The sequence below is a fragment of the Hyperoodon ampullatus genome (genome assembly GCF_949752795.1).
Source record: "Hyperoodon ampullatus genome assembly, chromosome: 6".
NCBI lineage: Eukaryota > Metazoa > Chordata > Mammalia > Artiodactyla > Ziphiidae > Hyperoodon > Hyperoodon ampullatus.
This window is the reverse complement of record NC_136919.1, coordinates 114038726-114054365: the sequence shown is the minus strand read 5'-3', so window position 1 is coordinate 114054365 and position 15640 is coordinate 114038726.

The following is a 15640-nucleotide window of genomic DNA, read 5'->3' as shown; positions in this document are numbered from 1 at the left end:
TCCACTAATGAGAAAGAATCCACAGAACCCTTTTTCCAATCCATTCTTCATCCTCTGTCAGGCTCACCCTATGCTATCTGATCTAGCTGTTGAAGGAAAGTAAGAGGTCAGGAGGACGGATAAACCCCCAGGCCCTGCCTCATTCGGCATGGCAAGCCAGCTCATCCTTAAGGATTCCATGATTGCACCAGCCATAGGAGTGGAACTGTTTTAAGAACTTTATAGGCCTGTGTCCCTAAGTCTTCATCCCACATCAAATCGAAAAGCTTTAATTTACTCACATCCCACATTAAATATAATTTCTACGTGGCTATATAAGAGCTAGAAGCAGTTAACTAACTGATATAATGTTTAATAGACATTTAATTAAATGTTCATTAATTTTGATTTTTCAGGTTTCTTTTCATATTTTGAAATCAGTATATTTCTTTTTGGTTTCCAAACATTCCCACTGTTCCCTGTAAAGCTGGTACTCCTAAGGCACTAAATCTATAGTGCTTAATGGATACAACGGTTTTGCGCACGGGAATGCAGGAATGGTGTCTCTGGGCCAAATCCTTGCGAAATCCAGCTTAAGATAATTTTACATGTTTGAAAAGAGAAGAAACTCAGGGCCCTAATACCCACTGGCTGTTGGTTTCATTTATATTATTCACTCATTCTTTTACAACAGTCTTTTGAGGTTTTAATTATCATCCTCACATAACAGAGAGGAAAAATAGAACACAAACCATCTTAGTGACTTGTCCAAGGTCCTACTGCTAGCAAGCAGGCTTTTGAACCGAGGTCTCAGGGCCCCAAAGTCCACAGTTTTCAACTGAGTCATGACCCTTGCAGGTACTGTGCAAGGTGCTAGAAACACAATGGTGAACCCAGTCAGACTTGATCCTTTCCTTCGTGGATCTAGAGACCTTACTCATACAAATGGTCTTCAACTTAACCAATTTGCCTTGGGAGATTTTCCTTCAGGGTTGTTTCATGCATATATCTTGTATAGACCCAGCTTGAAACCTAGATCTTTGAGTAGAGGCTTCTCTGTACTCTCTCACTCCCAAGCAAAATAGCATGTGGCATATAATAAGCATATGTCAAAATAATTCATGCCTCCACTCTTGGGCGTAAGGCAAAGAAACACATGGGAAAAGTTCCCAGACTATGAATGATCTGCAATACAATGATCAATTAAAAAATTTAAAATGCATGAGCATGCCTTGATACAGATCTGAGTTACAGATACAAAAGATTTAGTTCAAGACTCCTAGAGGAACCCAAGGTAATGCAATATCCTTTGGAAATGCTGCCATTTGAAAAAATTGTGGTACACTAAGCATCCAGAGGCTGAGACAGATGTGGGTTTCCAGTTTGAATGGTGAGAGATGAAGTGTGTCTCGGATATTAATGAAAATCAGATGCCACCCTGTGGCAAGAAATAGAAATTCAGCAAAAAAAAAAAAAAGAATTTGATTGCTCTGAGAATCAAATACTACTATAGAATTGTGTCCATAAGTAACACAGTCCATCCAAGTGGAGACAGTGTATTCACACATTAATCCTCAAAACACTTTTTTTCTCTAATCTATGACATCCTTACAGACATAATTCTTAATACACACACACACACACACACACACACACACACACACACACGACATTTACAAGCCTCCTGAACACCCCCTTCCTCCACTCTAATCTACAGAGCTGGTTGTCACCTCCCTAAATCCAGTGTTGATTAACCCCTAAGGCATTCCAAATTCTGTGGGACTCCAGAAGTTTGCTAAAAACAATTAACAATGATTGTTGCTTGAGATGGGAATGCAAAAATAGTAGGAATGCAAAATGGGACAGCCACTTTGGAAAACAGTTTGGCAGTTTCTTACAAAACTAAAATAATCTTACCATGTAATTCGATAATCACCTTTCTTTCAACTCAAAGGAGTTGAAAACTATGTCCTCACAAAAACCTGCACATAGATGTTTATAACAGCTTTATTCATAATTGTCAAAACTTGGAAGGAACCAAGATGTCCTTCAGTAAGTGAGTGGAACAAAACAAAACAAACCAAAACGAAAACAAACTGTGGTACAACCCAGCAATGGAATATAATTCAGTGCTAAAAAGAAAAGAGCCACTGGGGCTTCCCTGGTGGTGCAGTTGTTGAGAATCTGCCTGCCAATGCAGGGGACACGGGTTCGAGCCCTGGTCTGGGAAGATCCCACATGCCGCAGAGCGACTGGGCCCGTGAGCCATGGCCGCTGAGCCTGCGCGTCCGGAGCCTGTGCTCTGCAACAAGAGAGGCCGCGACAGTGAGAGGCCGGCGCACCGCGATGAAGAGTGGCCCTCACTTGCCGCAACTAGAGAAAGCCCTCACACAGAAACGAAGACCCAACACAGCCAAAAATAAATAAATAAATAAATAAATCTTAAAAAAAAAAGAAATGAGCTATCAAGTCATGAAAAGACATAGAGGAAACTTAAAATGCATATTACTATGTGAAAGAAGCCACTCTGAAAAGATGAAATACTGTATGATTCCAAATATATGACATTCTGGAAAAGTCAGAACTATGGAGAGAGCAAATTGATCAATGGTTGCAGGGGTTAGGAGGAAGTAGGGATGAATAGCAGAGCACATAGGATTTTTAGAGCAGTGAAATGACCCTGCTTGACACTATAATGGTGGACACGTGTCATTACACATTTGTTCAAACCCATCAAATGTACAACACCAAGAGTGAACCCCAAGGTTGATCTTTGAGTGATTATGATGTGTCAATGTAGGTTCATCAATAGTAACAAATGTACCACCCTGGTCAGGGATGTTGATAATGGAGGAGGCTATGCATGTGTAGGGTCAGAAGGTATATGGGAACTCTCTGTACCTCAATTTTACTGTGAACCAAAAACTGTTCTAAAAATTGAAGTATGTATTTTTTAAAAGTTCAGACATACAGACCCTACAATTTTTTTAAATGCCACAGAAAAACTTCATTGTGTCTTCCTATAATTATGTACAATGTGAAAATGAGGGCCTTGCTGCTATCACATTCCCCAAACTGCAGGCTCTCAATGTGACCTATTTTGTTTCAGGCACTGGACCTGGAGTTCAACACAGACAACAGTCGTCACTCAGAATTTAGAATGACATAGGCAAATAATTTAATTACCATTGCATAAAGATGCAGCAATTAAAAACATGTTAAAGACAAGGATGTGAAATACACTTACATGCATCATTTTCCTATACTGAGTTCCTGGATTTTTATATTTTATTTGTAGAGTAGTTTAGGAAGTGAGAAGTAAATATCAGTAAAGCAAAATGATAATGAATGATTCCTTCTGGCAGGTACGCTAAAAGGCCTGTGAAGATTCTCCTTCTCATCTCATATAAAAGCATGTAATCATACTTTAATTACAGACTTAGAGACTGGATAGAGCCTGTACTAAACAAACATAGACTATTGCAGTTGGAGTAACTATTACAGGCCATCTGACCCAACCCTTTCATTTTCCAGATGAGGAAACTAGACCAGAGAGATTAAATGATATGTCCAAGGTCACTCAAGTTTGCCCCACTAGTTAGTGACCACCAGGACTAGTGTCCAAGCCTTTGGACTGCACCCATCTGATATGGTTTAATGGTTAAAATTAACCAAAGCAAATAAATTACTTCATTATATCAACAATAAAAAATTATTCTCATATTAGTATTCACTATAAGGTAATTATACACTTCTCAAATTTGGCTTTTAGAAACTTGCTGATCTTAGAAACAAAAGAATTATAGAGGCCAAGGTAGAAATACAAGATAGCATCAATAAACAAAGATTTTCAACCTAAGTCAAATCAGCAAAAATAATCTCTTCACAATAGGAAGCGGGATCAAATGAAGCATGATGGTAGGAGTCTAAGAACATTTGCAAATGAGTGCTCTTGGCAACCCTAGCTCACTGGAACACCAAGAGGCTTAGAACCCCATGTTCCATGCTGTGTAAAGAGAGTTTTTCTATGATGAATAACAGGATCAGGGTTTGGTCCAGTATTTCCATCTAGAACATTCTTTGTTCCCAGCTGTTCTTCCCAGTACAGTTATCATCTCAGTGTCATTAGTCATAATCTTCTTAATGTGTAATTTACCCAGATCTCATTCATATCATGAGTTTGAGGGGAAACATGAGAGGGAGACATATAATTGGCCCTCAGCCCCTGGCCCCTGCCTAAAGACTGTGAACTGACCATAGAGGCTCATTATTATGGACATAAAGTAATCCATAGATAAGACCACTGGAAGTGCTAGAAAATAAGCAAGAACCAAAGGAAGCTGCTAGCACTTGGGTCTTATCAGCTTCCAGGCTGGTGAAGTTCTTTTAGTCCTGGGCCAAGGCAGTTGAAATTTGGACATTGCTTTGAGTCCCCAGATACTTCTGTTGTCAAGGACTTTCACTACTGAAAGTGGTTTCTACCAAAAGCAATCTACAGATTCAATGCAATCCCTGTCAAATTACCAATGGCATTTCCCACAGAATTAGAACAAAAAATTTTACAATTTAAATGGAAACACAAAAGACCCCAAATAGCCAAAGCAATCTTGAGAAAGAAAAATGGGGCTGGAGGAATCAGGTTCCCTGACTTCAGACTATACTACAAAGCTACAGTAATCAAGACAGTATGGTACTGGCACAAAAACAGAAATATAGATCAATGGAACAGGATAGAAAGCCCAGAGATAAACCCACACACCTATGGTCACCTAACCCATGACAAAGGGGGCATGAATATACAATGGAGAAAAAACAGTCTCTTCAATAAGTGGTGCTGGGAAAACTGGACAGATACATGTAAAAGAATGAAATTAGAACACTCCCTAACACCATACACAAAAATAAATTCAAAATGGATTAAAGACCTAAATGTAAGGCCAGACACTATAAAACTCTTAGAGGAAAACATAGGAAGAACACTCTTTGACATAAATCACAGCAAGATCTTTTTTGACCCACCTCCTAGAGTAATGGAAATAAAAACAAAAATAAACAAATGGGATCTAATTAAACTTAAAAGCTTTTGCACAGCAAAGGAAACCATAAACAAAACAAAAAGACAGCCCTCAGAATGGGAGACAATATTAGCAAACGAAGCAACTGACAAGGGATTAATCTCCAAAATATACAAACAGCTCATGTAGCTCAATATCAAAAAAACCAAATAACCCAATCAAAAAATGGGAGGAAGATCTAAATAGACATTTCTCCAAAGAAAACATGCAGATAGCCAAGAGGAACATGAAAAGATGCTCAACATTATTAATTATTAGAGAAATGCAAATCAATACTATAATGAGGTTATCACCTCACACCAGTCAGAATAGCCATCACCAAAAAAAGTCTACAAATAATAAATGCTGGAGAGGGTGTGGAGAAAATGTAACCCTCCTACACTGTTGGTGGGAATGTAAACTGGTACAGCCACTATGGAGAACAATATGAAGGTTCCTTAAAAAACTAAAAATAGACCTACCATATGACCCAGCAATCCCACTCTTAGGCATATTTCCAGAGAAAACCATAATTCGAAAGGATGCATGCACCCCGATGTTCATTGCAGTGTTATTTACAATAACCAGGGCATGTAAGCAACCTAAATGTCCATCAACAGAGGAATGGATAAAGAAGATGTGGTACATATATACAATGGAATATTACTCAGTCATAAAAATGAATAAAATAGTGTCATTTGCAGAGACGTGGGTGGACCTAGAGATTGTCATTCAGAGTGAAGTAAGTCAGAAATAGAAAAACAAATATCGTATAGTATTGCTTATATGTGAAATCTAGAAAAATGGTACAGATGAACTTATTGGCAAAGCAGAAATAGAGTCATAGATGTAGAGAACAAACTTATGGTTACCAAGGGGGGAAGGAGGGGTGAGACGAATTGGGAGATTGGGATTGACATATATACACTACTATATATAAAATAGATAACTAATGAGAACTTACTGTTTAGCACAGGGAACTCTACTCAATGATCTGTGGTGACCAAATGGGAAGGAAATCTAAAAAAGAGTGAATATATGTATACGTCTAACTGATTCACTTTGCTGTGCAGCAGAAACTAACACATTGTAAAGCAACTATACTCCAATTTTAAAAAGTGGTTTCTATAAAGCAACACCCATTAAAACTTCGTGAAGCCCAGCACTACAGAAAAAAAAAATGGCATATGGGTGGTATCCATAATTATTTTCATTAAAATTTGTACATTATTTTATTTCAAATTTTACACAGATACAATCAGGCAAAGGGAGAAGATTTGCTGCAGTATTTCACTCACCTGATTGTATGAGGCTCAAAATATGAATGTTGATATATATATTTGTCACCTGTCAACCCAACTAGAGGCATCCTCTAAAAGAATATTCTCACTATTCAGCAGAAGCCAGAATCTATATCTACACACCCACAAACAATAGGAGCAAAGACTCCCAAGACCACTCTTCATTTATTCTTTTTTTTTTCCTTCATTGACTATAGATTTATTGTTTGCCCAGTCATGGCAAGTTAAATGTCTGAGTTTTAAAATTATGTATGTAGGTATTTAAATTTTTATTTTTATTATGAACCAAAACAAAATTATGCAGAATAATGTAATAGACATCCATGTATTCACTGTCAAAACTGAGCATATGTTAATAGTTTGTCTTATTTGTTTCACACTTTTTTAAAAAGATGAAAAAACTCACAAATATTTGGAAAGACTTCCCTCATTCCTTCATTTCAATTTGCTTTTTTAAGCTTAATTCTGTCTCTGAGATTATCCATGTTAATCTACATGGCTCAAATGCTTTCATTTAAACTGTTGTATAGTATCCCAGTGTATGAGTAAATCAGTTTATTATTTATTCTCCCAACAAGCTCAATTTTTTGGGTTATTATCAAGGCTGAAGTGAATATACTTGTATGTATCGCCTTATGCCCAAAGTGAGTTCCTTTAGTGTAGAATTCTAGGCGTGATATTGTTGGATTTCCAAGATGAAGATCTATACCTTTTCTGTTTGGTTTATTTCTAAATTTCATGTAGTCTTTGTTGCTAGTGAAAATATCTTTTGAAGACTGTATTTTTAGATTGGTAAAAAGGGAATAATAAGAATGTTGGAATAATAACTAATTTCTGTTTATTAATCTCGTATCTAACAACATTTCTCAACTCATTATTATTATTTTTCTTTTTCGGTACGTGGGCCTCTCACTGTTGTGGCCTCTCCCGTTGCGGAGCACAGGCTCCAGACGCGCAGGCTCAGCGGCCATGGCTCATGGGCCCAGCCACTCCGTGGCATGTGGGATCTTCCCAGACCGGGGCACGAACCTGTGTCTCCTGCATTGGCAGGCGGACTCTCAACCACTGCACCACCAGGGAGGCCCTCACTCATTATTTTAACAGTTTATCTAATAGTTCTGACTTTTCTATGTGATTTTTGTCTGTAAATAATTTTTATTTCTTAGCTCTAAGTTTACTGTTTTCTTGTATTGGCTAGTGCAAGAAACTCTGGTACAGTGTCTAATTGGAACAGTAGTAGAAGCATTCTTGTTTTGTTCCTGACTTTATGAGAATGTTTCTTACATTTAACCATTTGGTAAGATGTTGGTTATCAGTTCTTGGTATATTTCTTATATTGGGTTAAGACAGTCCTATTTTATTTTACCAAAACTTTGTATGATGAATGTTTGTTGAAACTTACCAAAAAGTTGGTAAGATTGTGGATTCTTTGGACCATATGTTATTCTTCTCCTTTAATTTAATGTGCAGGAGATAGTTAACATAGCAGGCTTGAAGCTGCTATCTTTAGAAGGACCTGCTTGCAACGATGGCCTCCTGCTAAGGTGTGAGAACTTGACTGCTGAAACATTCTCTAACTGGTATAGATGTTTCACTGTGGCTAGGTTGTTTGTATATTGTGATTTATGGTGAGCACATGATTTCTTTCTCGGAGGCTAGAATTTTGGTACTTGAGGGCAGAGAATGCCTGTTGACCAGACCCCCAGTAAAAACCCTAATTTCTGAGTCTCAAATGGGCTTTTCCAAAAGGCTTCATTTTTCTTCCTGGAGAAAGAAGCACACTCAAGTGTGTCTCTTCCTGGGCTGGGACGGGGAAGCATAGGAAGCCTGTGTATTGATTTCTCCAGACCTCACCTATATCTTTTTCCCTTACTGAACCATCTAGTTGTATATTCTTACTGTGTTGTTTATAATAAATCTTAGCTGTGATTACAACTGCCTCTGAGCCCTGTGACTCCATCATCTCATCTTGGGGGACCCCTGAAACACTCAATAATGCAGTAATAATGTACACTGATAGATATTCTGTGTTAAACTGTTCTTACATTCTTGGAATAAATCCTGTTTCAGCATGATGTATTTTTTTAATTTATTTAAGTTTTGGCTGCATTGAGTCTTAGTTGCATCATGCAGGATCTTTCGTTGGGGCATACGGGCTCTTCACTGAGGCGCGCAGGCTTCTCTCTAGTTGCTGCACCAGGGCTTAGTTGCCCCGCTGCACGTGGGATCTTAGTTTCCCCACCAGCAATCAAACCTGCATCCCCTGCATTGAAAAGTGGATTCTTAACCACTGGACCACCAGGGAAGTCCCTGGGCATGATGTATTTTTTAATTGCTTGATTCAATTTGCTAATTTTCAGCTGAAAATTTGCATCTATATTTATAAGTGAGAACAGTCTGTAATATTCCTTTCTTTCACTTTCTTTCTCCAGTTTTGAAATCATGGTCATATTAATCTCAGCAGCTTTTAAAATCCGGCTTATAAAACCACTTGAGTTTGGACTTCCCTGGTGGCGCAGTGGTTAAGAATCCACCTGGCAATGCAGGGGACACGGGTTCGAGCCCTGGTCTGGGAAGATCCCACATGCTGCAAAACAACTAAGCCTGTGCACCACAACTACTGAGCCTGCACTCTACAGCCCACAAGCCACAACTACTGAGCCCACGTGCCACAACTACTGAGTCCACGTGCCACAACTACTGAGCCTGCACATCTAGAGCCTGTGCTCTGCAACAAGAGAAGCCATAGCAATGAGAAGCCCACGCACCACAACCAAGAGTAGCCCCCGCTCACCACAACTAGAGAAAGCCTGCACGCAGCATCGAAGACCCAACACAGCCAAAAATAAATAAATAAATTTATTTTTAAAAAAAACACTTGAGTTTGAAGAAAGGAGAAAAAAGATGAAGAATTACTCTAACCAATATTAAGTTTCATTATAGAGCTATAGTAGTAAATAATCTCTTTCTCTTTTTTTGTGTTTTATTCTTTGATTTATGTTTTATGTTTTTATATTATTGTTTTATTTTTAAATAGTTTTTTTAAATTTTCAATATTCCATTATCTGAATTTCTGGTGGATATATTCCAGTTGTTTGTTATGATTATTGACTTTAGCTTTCATTGGTTTGTAATTGTAGATTGCAAACTCATCTTTGGCAAGGCTTACCTTCCTAAATTGTTTTACCTATTTTACTGCTACTTCATACTTTTAGCTGTTTGCTGTGGGAGGATTTTCAGTTTATCTTAGTCTTCCACATTGCAGAAACCGGAAATCAAACCCAACATTATTTGCTTATCTGCTGTTGATGTTAGAGGTAACTTGGCAAGGCTGCTCACCTGATCTTCTGAGAGAGCACTGCTTGTTCTGCCAGCAGTTTTTGTGGGTTTTGATCCATCTGCTTCCACGTTAGGCCAGACTTTCAAGTCATGCATCCCCTGGCAAAACATGCTGTATTTTCCAAACTGTGAAACAGTTGGTCCTCCCACAGACACTGCCTTTCCTGGCCCAACACATCCCAAATAGTCAGGGCCACTTGGGCATTCCTGGGCCAGTCAGGGTATTTCACAGGCAGCTTTAGCCATTCATTCCAGTTCCACCTCATACTAAATGCCTTGTAGGAGGGTCTCACTGGCAAGGCCAGAGGCTTCCCTTCTGCAAAAACTTGGCAAGTAACATAGAGGTCAGAACATGTTTTTTGGTACAGTCCTGAAAACTTCCACACTGGGTCTTCTAGAACAGCTTTATAACTCTTTTGTTCTCCCTTCCCTTCCAAACTTCCTATGTTAAACTGCACATTGATGTCCAGGTCACAATGGTAGACGTAGTGAAACTTCTATGCTTCCCCCATGCCCTTCTCCACCCACCCCGGGCAAGAGCAACACCTAAGGTTGAAAGCAGGGTGCTGGGCAGACTCCAGGACTGAACTCCTTCATTTATTCTTTTTAAACCACCTGTTCTCTTAAAGGAAGCCACCAAAAGCCAGGGTGACAATGACAAAGAACCCAGGTGTCCACAATGCCTCTGTCACTCTGGGTTTCATGTGGGTTCTGCTTTGTAGTAAGTGATTTCAGTAGTAAGTCCTTGATAACAGAAATTCACGAGAACTCTAAGGCAATACCTGAACTTCAACTGCCTTGGGTCAGAGACCCAAACATCTCCAGTATGATCTTGATTTTAGAGTTTTTCTTCTCACATAGGACTTTCAGATGACAGCAGACACAGGCTGGGCTATCCTTCCTAAGGTGGTACTTGTGTCCTCTCAGCAGTGGTGCTGGTGGTTCTCCCCAGCTGTCCCACCTGCTATAGAAAGTAAAAGATCACGACTGCCACGTGTAAATAAAAACATAAGCAAAGATTTTCTTAAAGAATCCATGTCAACAGGAAACTAAAGTGGAATTCTAAACCGTGGATATGCCATCGCATATCCACCCCTTCACAAAAGGGGGCTTACATGTTCCCCAAAGTAAGGTTACTTTTAGGAGGAAAGGTTAGAGAAATGAGTAAGCTTGGAAGTATTCTCGAATTTTATAAATGTACTGGGGAGCCCACATTTTTTTTTTTTTTTTTTTTTGCGGTACGCGGGCCTCTCACTGCTGTGGCCTCTCCCGTTGTGGAGCACAGGCTCCGGACGGGCAGGCTCAGCGGCCATGGCTCACTGGCCCAGCCGCTCCACCGCATGCGGGAACTTCCCGGACCGGGGCACGAACCTGCGTCCCCTGCATCGGCAGGCGGACTCTCAACCACTGTGCCACCAGGGAAGCCTGGGGAGTCCACATTTTAAACAATGTATCTGACCCGGGACTCCTGATGAAACTTCCTTGGTTCCCACTAGAACACCAGGGTAGCTCGGATGCTCTATAAATCATTTAACTTCTTGATAGATATCCAGTTTGCTTCCGGATTTGACTTTTGTGAACAAGCCTGGGATGGGCATTTCTGATTACTTGCCTGATTATTGCCTTTGGTGGCTATTGGAATATTCTGTCAGGTATATTAGGAATGGCGCTTGGAGGGCAAGCAGCTGAACCTGGGGGAGGTGGGATTTAGCAAGGAATCAGAAGAGGTAAGAGTAAAGGGGAGGGGAGACAAACCAGGGACAAAGAGGGCAAGAGCAAGGAGAGACAATCCGGGAATTTGTAAATGACTGTCACTGCTTTTACAGCACACCTACCCAAGTCGAACGGATGACTCCTCCTCCCGTGAAAAAGCCTCACCTCTTGGCTATCTTCATGGTTTTCTGACCACTCCAGTCTCTCCTGGTCCCCATTTCTCTCCTCACTATTAAATGTAAGCATTGCACATGGTTCTTGTCCTGCGCTGTTCAGGAGGTCAAGACCTCAGGGTCTCATATGTCCATTAGCTGTTCTCTTTCTCTTTACTCCCTAAATCTGGCACTGCCATATGCAGGTTAGCCTATTCTTAAAGTCAATAAGCACTGGGGAGCCCTGGAAGGTTTTGAGCAAGTGAGTAACATGGTGAGTAGCATGGTAAGGGAGTAGCATGGTAAGGGAGTGATAACGTAAGTAACATAGTAAGCCTCCGGCAGGAGGGGCCAGATTCTCTTGAGGTTAGGAGAACAGTAGCTGAGATCTGGGAGATCTCCAGCCAGCACCTGAACACCTAGATCTGGAGCTCAGAAGAGAGGTGGGAGCGCTATCTCCCACATCTGGGAATCATCTTTCCAGGGGGGCCAGGTGAAGCTGTGAGGGCAGATCAGCACCAAGAGGGGTGGAGAGTCAGGAGTTCCAAAGGCAAAACCTTCCCAAGCAGCCATCCTTAGGAGGCCCGGAAAGCAACAAAGAAGGTAGTCAGGGTGTGGCCTGAAGAAGGGCAAGGAACGAACACCAAGGGGTTGGGGGGTGGGGAGTGAAGAGGCAGCTCTGGCCAAGAGCTCAGCTCATGTCGAGCACGCCCAGGGAGGAGGAGGACCGAGGGGAGCCCAATGGCTCTAGAGACGAGGCACTTCCTCCACCACCTGCTCCTCCTGCCAGCCAGGTTTCCCTCCCGACGCGGCCTCTGCCCTCAGCCAGCCCATTCCCACCTTGCCCTGCAGCCGCGCCCCACCCCAAGCTCCACTGTACACGCTCATCAGCCACGCTCACTCTGTTCCAGTCTCCCCTGCCTTTCCCTCAGTCACCTCTTTTCTAGGCAACTTCACTGTGACACAAATCGACCACCTCCCGGCCTCCTTCGTATCCCACCTCCACTCCATTACTTCCGCCAGATGACTTCCTAAAGCTGAGCTCCAGTCATGGAGTCCTCCACTCGGAGACCCTTAATGGCTCCCCATTACCCACTGATTCAAGGTCAGATGACAGTCAAAGCTCATATTTGCAGCGCTGCACCGAGGTTTCTCCTACAAGGCCCTTATGGCTCAACCCAGCTGTTCTCCCGAATGGTAATCTTTACTCTTAGGCCATGCATGCATTCTGCCTTAGACCAGAGCCAAGCCTTTATTTCTCTGTAAGCAGTACTAGCCCCCCTCCACCCCTCCCAGGGAGCCTTTCTGTCGCATGGACAACCCTGGGCTTTTTATATTCTTCTCTGAGGTGTCTGTTGCATTTAGGTCACTCGAGCGGGCAGAAGTGGAGTCTCTCCCAGAAGAGGTGGGAACTGGAACAGAATGGAGAGCTTGGCCCGGGAGGAAAGGGAAGCCCTTCCCTTCATGGCTTTTCTGGGCTGGAATTTAAAGAGTGTGGATGGGCTGGAAAGGACTCCTAAGTGATGAAGATGGTCTCTGTCATAGGAGGAACCAGGAGCTCCAGCACTAGAGGGGACCCCGGGTCGAACACAAAAAGTGCATCCAGCATCTCTTTCACTCAGTGAAACTTCAGCGAATATCACACACCAAGCCCCGTGCTATGTGCCAATAGTGGTGGACAGGTAAGCTGGCTCTTCAAAAAGAAAGAGCCCTGATTTATAGCACCGGCCTATTCCTGTGGTGTAAACATCCCTACCATTGCTGATTTCAAGCTACCAGTGCGACATTACCGAATTCGAAGCTGGGAAAAAATGCGCCCCGTCAGCTCCGGGGAGCTGGTGCAGGACAAGACGGCACACCAATGGTGGGGACCGAGCTGGGGATTGGATGGACTAGTAAGTGTCTCATGGAGCCTGGTCTAAAGGTATCGAGTTACTGTTTTCCATCCACGGCAGCCTCCACTACCATCTTGGTGGGTCTTGATTTGATGTCTTCCCTTATATTCTTCTATTAGACTGTATGGCCTGAAAGGGTGGGAACACCACTGACACTTGGCTTTTGTCCCCAGGGCGCCAGGCACGGTGCTCTGCTCGTGGGAGGCGCTCTGGATTTGCTGGCAGGTGGACTCCATGGGGCAGGGAGAGAAATCTGCTGAATGGGTACATACGCACTGGATGCCCTCCAGCCCGGAGTGGAGGCAATCAACAAGCCACAAGGCAGCTTTGAGAAGCACAGTGTTGGTCTTTGGTAAAAGTGCAAAGCAGGAAGTTTACCTATAGCCTTCTCCACTCTCTGATCAGCACCGCTGCCCACCTCCTGGCACCACTGCCCATGGCTGGTTCTCAAGCCTGACCTCAACCCTGACTCCCCACCCTCACTAAAGTCTTTGGTGGTTATGCTGAAAGCAGGCGCTCTGACCTCCCAAACTATGATGAGTCAAGGGCTGTCCCTGGCTTTTCAAAGGGGTCCGAGACCCCCCAGCCCCATTCTCAACTCCAGAATAGGCCTACTTCCTGGTTTAAGCTGTGCTCTTTAGGAAGTATGTGTGGATTCTGGTCACCCTCGGGGTCTTCCGTGTAGAGGGACCCTGATTAAGCCTCCATAAAAGGAAGAGAGAGGGAAAACAGGCATGAACGTGCCAGGCATCAGGGCTGGGCATCCCAGGTGCTGGCAGCCTCTCACACTCATGGTCCCACAAGGATAGAAGAGCTGCCACCCTCCCCAGCAGAGCGAGCAAAGCCATGGAGGCTCCCAGCCCTGCCCCATCATCTCTCGTGACCATCCCCGGCCACCTGCTTCCATTTTGATAAGAGGGCTGAGGGGCACTTTCCATCGAAGCCATAGATCCTGGTCCTTAATGCACCAGACTGCAGGAGGCACAAGCCCCATGAATTAGGTTCCTTTTCTCCATCCATGTCCCTCTTATTTCAACATTCCCACCAAAGAGCCCACAACACTTCAAAGATCAAGGCTTTATTTTCTGTAGCTCCAGTGTCACAACTGTAGCAGCGTATCAGAAATATCCCCACACAGAAACACACATTTCTCCCCTTCTTCCAGGAACGGGTGACAATCAAGAGGCAGAAACCATGATATTTACGACAGGAATTTAAGAAAGGACACTGGCCCACCCTAGTAACATACATCGTGCGTCTCGCAGGTGGGAAGCAGCAGTACATTTGTATGGAACAGGCACAATCATCCTTAAATAAAGTTAAATAAAACTTTAATGGCATAACAACGTGTTGCCAGTGCAGCCTTAGGGGGACTTTGGAGGACAGCTCTTGGAACAAGACATCAGCATTTAAAAAAAAATAAAAGAAAAAGAAACCACACAAAAGGATGCAGGCCACTATCTAGCGAGTTTCGATCCAAAGTTAAGAAAAAAATCGTCATGGATTGAAGATTTATCCCATTTGGAAAAAAAATCAATTTTTTAATTCTAAAAAGTAAAACTCAGATGTATGAGGGGTTGGATCACAAATCATGGTCTGGACAGAAGTCACTGTTATTGACTATTGTACTCAAGTGGCATTGCTGGGTGGCAGATGACACCCCAGTGACACCAAAGACACCAGTGACCAAGTCTGTGCCGTGACTGACTACATTAGGTTGGTCATCGCCAGGGCTGGGGGATGGGGAGAACATGTTCCTCTTTCGTTCTTGGCCAAGTCAAAGTCACCGTCAACTGGGCTGCAGTCTGCATGGGGCTGCAAGACAAGTTTTGGAGCTCAGGGTGAGGCGGGGGGCGGTGGTTACCTCCCACAAAGTTCATGACCACTTCTATTTGTTTAGCGCTTCACAACTTTCAAAGCTTTTTCAGATACATCGCTCGTCCAGCCTCTGGAAGACCCAGTGGGGAAGGCAGGACAGGTGGCATCAGCCCCATTTCCCAGCCGATCCCTACACACTGGGAAAGGAAAGCCAGGATCAGACCTTCCGACTCTGAAATCTGGAGACTCTATCTCTCCTGACCCAAAGGAGTTCTCCCAGAGAAGTGAGCCGTTTCTTTCCTCAATACCATCAAAAACAAAATCCCATAAGAAATAAGGAATATTTTGCAGCAGTGTGGTGTATCTGAAGTGGACAAAAAAGGGTGGTT